Here is a 5,989-nt window from a genome sequence, read left to right as displayed (position 1 = left end):
GGGCTCGGGGAACAGGTCTGCAAAGACAAGAGGCTGAGTTAAGACCTAAAAGGTGACTATGAATCAGCTAGGTGGACTTTTCAAGACTGAATTCACCAGCATTCGTTTCCATTCTTCAAGTATAGCGCCCTCATTTTTCTTTGGAGGGGACGCCCCTTCCCACCCCGTCAATGATACTTCAGCAGCACCAGCATCTTCAACTTCCGCGCTCAGTGCTCATTCCCAGACTTCCATTAAAACTACTGAGAGAAATACTTTTCCGGAAGGTCTTATTGACTGGCTAGGACATCAGCCTAGAGCTACGAGTGGCTACTTTTGCTGTGAAAAAGGTCCATCTCAAGAATAGAAAGAAAAAAAAAAAACAGAAACAAAAGAGAAAGAGGTGGAAGCTCAGAATAATACTGACTGCTGAAACGGAGACCAAGATGGGAATCCAAGAAGGGACCTAAAATCCAAAACTGGGAATAAGAATTAGAGATATACTGATACCTCATTTGAGCTCCCGGATCTAGCCATGCCCGAAGGTAGAGATAAACTCCTGGATTTGCCATCATTTGAGCCAGTAAATTTTCTTGTATATGCCAGCATGAGCTGGCTTTCTGTCTTTGGTACTCAACTAGCCCTACTGACTGTACTACAGGGTGGGGGAGGGGGGACTTCAGAGAGAGAACAGCATGTGTGAAGTCCCTAGGGTAGAAAAGAGCATTCCAAGTTCAAGAATCTGTAAGATCTGTACGTCTGAAGCTGCCAAGTGTGGGGCAACGTATAGGCGAGATGGTTCTCGAGACAGAAGCAGGGGCTGGACAAATCGTTGCCGTGGCTTCGTGAGAGTCAAGTGACATGTCAAAGACATGTTCTAAACTCTTCTGTCATCTCGCAGGTAAAATTAGGACTCCAAGCCACTCTGGTAATAGAGAGAAAAATGACATCTCCCCGGGGCTAGAAGAGATGCAAAATTAGAGTTTTTGTGCTTCCACCAAGCCCAGTGTAATCGAAGATGCCAAAAAGGGATGGTTTCTCCAGGTCATTGGAAAATGACTTGGGTAAGTTTTATAGCATTTGTCTCATTTTTTTGATCAAAGGAAATTTGCCTTCAGGCTTGACTGCCTGCAAGTCTCAAATGCAGAAATCACAGCTTAACAGAGAGAGAGGGGTCACTAACATTGAACACAGCTTTCCCCAACTGGGGATGTTTCCAAACATGTGTTCCTAGGCTAGAATAGGCCTGTTGCTTAAGAGGAGGAAAGATACTCAAGAAGAGACCAAGATGAGACACATCAAGAATTGGACTCAAAGGGCGGACTCTCCTCCCTCCCACTCCAAACCCTGCATCTCCCTGCGTAGAAACCTCACGCCTTCGTAGCAGAGGAAGGTTGCTGCAGCTGCAACACGGCTGGCACACAGCTGTATGGTAGAGTCACTGTTTCTGCTCAGCGTCCAATTCGGACTACCTGCTGTCTGTCCGTGGCATACCAGCTGCTCAATATTTTGATTACGAGGCTTGTTTTCCTCTGTGCGGTACGGAAGCTGACCACAGGCGGTGCTCTATCTGTGAACCCTGAACGAATGTCCCCGGCTCTCACCACTGGAGAAATCTAGGGCAAGACACTGAACGACCCAACTTGGATCATCCCCTCATCTCCCAGCCAATCAGGATGACCAATGGCAGGAGGGACATCCTCTAACGGGCCAAGTGTGTGAGATACATGTTCGCCAGACCCACCAGAATCATAGGGAATAGGGTACAGCTATTTTATCTTGAAACAAAACAAAACAAAACAAAACGAAGAACAGTTGGGCTGGAAAGCCAAAACAACAACTGTCCACTACCCCTACTAGTGCTGAGTGTTGTGTTGAGCTCACAGCAATCAAAGACATACTTCCCAGCCCTGAAGTTGCTTATAATCTAGTCACACCTTCGGGACAGACCATTTATTTAACAAGCAGTTTTACTGAGTGCCTATAGGTTCTGGGAATTCAGTAGTAAAACAAAGCAGAAGGGGCACCTGGGTGGCTCACTCGATTAAAGGTCCGACTTCATCTCAGGTCATGATCTCACGGTTCATGAGTTTGAGCCCCGCGTTGGGCTCTGTGCTGACAGCTCAGAGACTGGAGCCTGCTTCAGATTCTGTATTTCTGTCTCTCTCTGCCCCTCCCCTGCTCACGCTCTATCAGGGGGAAAAGAAAAAAAAGCAGAAAATAACCCCTGCCACCTCAAGTTTCCTTTCCAGAAAGGGGAAAGAGACAATCATAGGTTTTACAGTGATAAGTGATTGCCAGAAAAAGCAAGAAGCTCAATGGGAAAGAAAGGACCAGGGAGACGGCTGGTGGGATAGTGGCCATAGTAAAGGCCCCAATCAAAGGTAAGATTTGAATAAATATCTCTAAGAAGCAAGCCAAGGAGTTATTCAGGAGAAAATCAATCTAGCTAGAAGGAAGAGAAAAGGCAAAGGCTCTGAGGCTGGAACATAGAGAGTCAGAAAGAGGGTCATAAGAAACAAGGACAGAAAATGAATGGGCAGCAGATGATTATATGTACCAATGGCCTCATTATGAGGACATTCGCTTTTCTTCTCCGTGAGATGGAAGCCAGTGGAGGTTATGAGCATAAACATGGCATCCAATGACTTGGGTTTAAAAGGATTCTTTTGACTGCTGCACAGCAAATGCGGGGAAGCAAATAGAGAAGCAGAGGGCTCCATTACAAGAAAGACTGGTGGCTGAGACACAGGGACAGCCGCAGAAATGGTGAGAAGGAGTTAAACTTTGAAAATAGAGCCAGTGGAACTTGCTGCTGAGTATGGTGTTCACCATGAGGAATAAAAATCCGTGGAGACCTGAAGGTTTTTTGGTGTGATCAACTGAAAGAATTTTTTTGGTATGAAACTGAAAGACAAATTGAAAGAACAGAGTTTCATCTACCAAACCAGGAAGATTACAAGACGAACACACTTATGGTAGTATCAGAAGAATTTTCTAGACTTTTAAACTCAGAACCTTCCTGCATATCTGTTTGTGATGTTGAGTAGGCAGCTAACCAAAGGAGCCTGGAGTTAGAGAAGAGGTTGGACCTACATATGTGCCGTATTATGTGTTAGGGGAAGGAAAGGGTCAACGATATTTTGGTTTCAGTAACACAGAGAAGGTAGAAAATCTTGTCCCATGAAAACAGAATCTAATTTGGAGAAAGTGGATAGTTTGGACTCAGTGAAATCCAGTGTTTGGGGATCCAGCTGAATCATTTTGGGGCCAACATTAGATGACTTACCTACTGGACTTAAAATTGATGTCTTTGGGTAAAAAGTCTCTTATGCTAGCCTTGAAGGAAAGGGGATTTAGTTCCTCCTTAGTGCTAAAGTAAGTTCTGGAAGTAAAATTTTAATTTCCATCATGAGAACTAGAAAATTGTATTGAGTGGGAGTGTGCGCACGCGCGTGTGTAAAGAGGGAGAGACAGAGAAAGAGAGAACACAAGCAAGCATGTTGTTTATATACAAACAACTTCTAACCTCAAGTATCATTTCCTGGGTTAGATATTTTCTAAGAGTTAGTAATTTAAAAATAAACATTTTCAAAAAGATCAGTTCACCCTAGGTTCATTCTCTCTCCAAAGTCCTTCCTTAATTACAAAACCTGCATAACCCATTTCCTTTGGTGTGCAAAAAGGTGTGTAATTAAACCATCAGCATAATACCTATCTCCATGTAAAACCCGCACTTATGAACTTTAACTGCTGAATAAAAACTCCTATTACATGACCATTAAGTATTATGAATAAAGCAAGTCATGGTAGGACTTGATTAATTTTTATGCACTATGGATTGTGTCTAGAAGAAATTTGATTTTGGTGGTTGTCCTCCTAGGCAACCCCACAGACTTTGGTGGCTTCACCTCAGGAAAGGCATATGCTGAACTGACTCAGGGAAAAGGAGTCAGACCTCGCTGCGGACTTAACCTACTCGTAGGGTGACTCTGTTGAGGGAGAAACCTCAGCTCCCACTGATAAATCATCAATGCAATCAGCATTGGAAAGAAAGGGAGTGAGGGAAATGGGTGGGTAGAAAAAAACTGGCGATTCCCTTTGGTATAATTTCAAAAGCTGACAACTTTTTAGGTTAATACACATTTTAATTTTTTAGGTTAATACACAAAAGCCACAGTTTGCGACCTAAGTATTTCATCTGGAATTCCCCAAATCACCAGTTTGTGCACCAGGAGCTTGGGCTTGGAGACTCTTGGTTTAGGCTTTGTCAGGGAAAATGAAGATTTTGTGAATGGCTTCTCAAAATCCCCAACAACTTCTATTCTATGAACCTCTGAGTAGAGAAGCAGGATATAAAAGTAGTGTCTCTAATGAAAAAGAATTGAGTTTCACCAGCAGGAAGAAAGGAACGTTTGGAGCAACAATAACTACAATTTTGATGATTAGGTCTAGAAGTGTCAATACAGTGTCCCTGCTGAGACAGAATAACTAAGAATAAAAGGATTCCCATATGGAAAAGACCTAAGCTAGGTTTCCCAGGGTAAACCCAGAGATGAAAGATCCCATATCCAAATGGAATGAATGACCAGGAGATTACATTAAGAAAATGAGGGTGCCAGGCAGATAGCCTGAGAAGACTCTGGAGGGTCCTGGTACTTGGAGTGGTAGGAGAAACAGTGAAAGTGTTTCCATGACCTCCTTTCCAGAAGGCCTCAGGATTGGATAGAAACCAAAAACCAAGAGATTTATATAGTAGAGTAATAGTGCTGGAATCCACGTAGTATGGAGAATGGGTAACACAGGTAGAGGCAGAGATAGCTTCCCCTGAGTCTTTCCTCCTGCTCCTCATTCCCTCTGTATCCTGAAGTATACAAAATTCAAACTAAGGGAGTCTAGTCTTGGAAAACACCAGTGTCCAAGGTGGAAGCACAAGAAAATTCTGTGAGAGACAGATTCGGCTGTTAGAGAGGTGGAAAAACTTGTAGCGACAAGAGCAAGCTATGATAATGCTAGAGGGTCAGATACCCTTTCCCCTCCCTCAAGGCTTGGACTTCAGCTTCTCCCCAGAGTCCACTTTACTAAAAGAGTTAGTAGATACCTGCAGGCATGCAGGAACTCGGAGACAGAAATAAGATACCTCAGGAATACAATTTCTATTCAAGACAGATAGGAGTCATTTAAAATAGGAGGTCAAAATTAGATTTTCAGCATAGATCCTTTAGAGAACACGTCTAAAGGAAGTGCTACAGAAAAAGAAAAGTGAAAGTAAGTAAATAACATAGCAAAGCTTCTTTTGTGTACCAAAAGATAAAGCCAGTATACGTTCTTAATAATCCAAAACTAGATTCTAGAGGATACCAACATGCAGGTGTTGAGGTATGGACTCACATCTGAGAAAATTACAAGAGAAAGGGAGAGGAAACTAGAGTGGTTGTCTTATTCAGAGAGAATGCATTATTTTTACTAATTATAAGAAATTCATAGGGAAGCATGGTAATATAAATGATTATTAATAAATTAGGGGTAGCCCCTTGGATAAAGAAAATTGTATACAAATATTGAAAGCAGTGGGGTGGGGGTTGGAGAGAGAAGTAGAGCAGTATTTAGGAAAGAAGAAACATGAAAGCAAATTAAGTTTTAATAGGATAGTTTTACAGTAAATATAAGCACATTAAAGTCAAAAATCAAAAAAACAGAGACTGATGTTGAAGTGAAAAACACAAGCTAAGCTCTAGTAATGTGTTTTTTTTTCCTACAAAAAAACCACATTTAAACAAAAGGACAGAGTTTGAAAATAAAGCAATGAATTAAAAACAAACAAAAAAAATGAACCCAAACAAAAGAAGAGATATCCATTTCAATAGAAAGAAAGAAAAAAAAGGAGGATTTGAAGGGGAGAAAAATCAAATGCACAAACAAGTTACAAGCCTGACCAAGGAATAAGAATGAAAAATGAAAGAAAGAAAGAAAGAAAGAAAGAAAGAAAGAAAGAAAGAAAGAAAGAAAG

This window comes from Prionailurus bengalensis, chromosome A2, assembly GCF_016509475.1.
Source record: "Prionailurus bengalensis isolate Pbe53 chromosome A2, Fcat_Pben_1.1_paternal_pri, whole genome shotgun sequence".
Classification (NCBI taxonomy): Eukaryota; Metazoa; Chordata; class Mammalia; order Carnivora; family Felidae; genus Prionailurus; species Prionailurus bengalensis.
Note: the sequence above shows the minus strand (reverse complement) of the source record.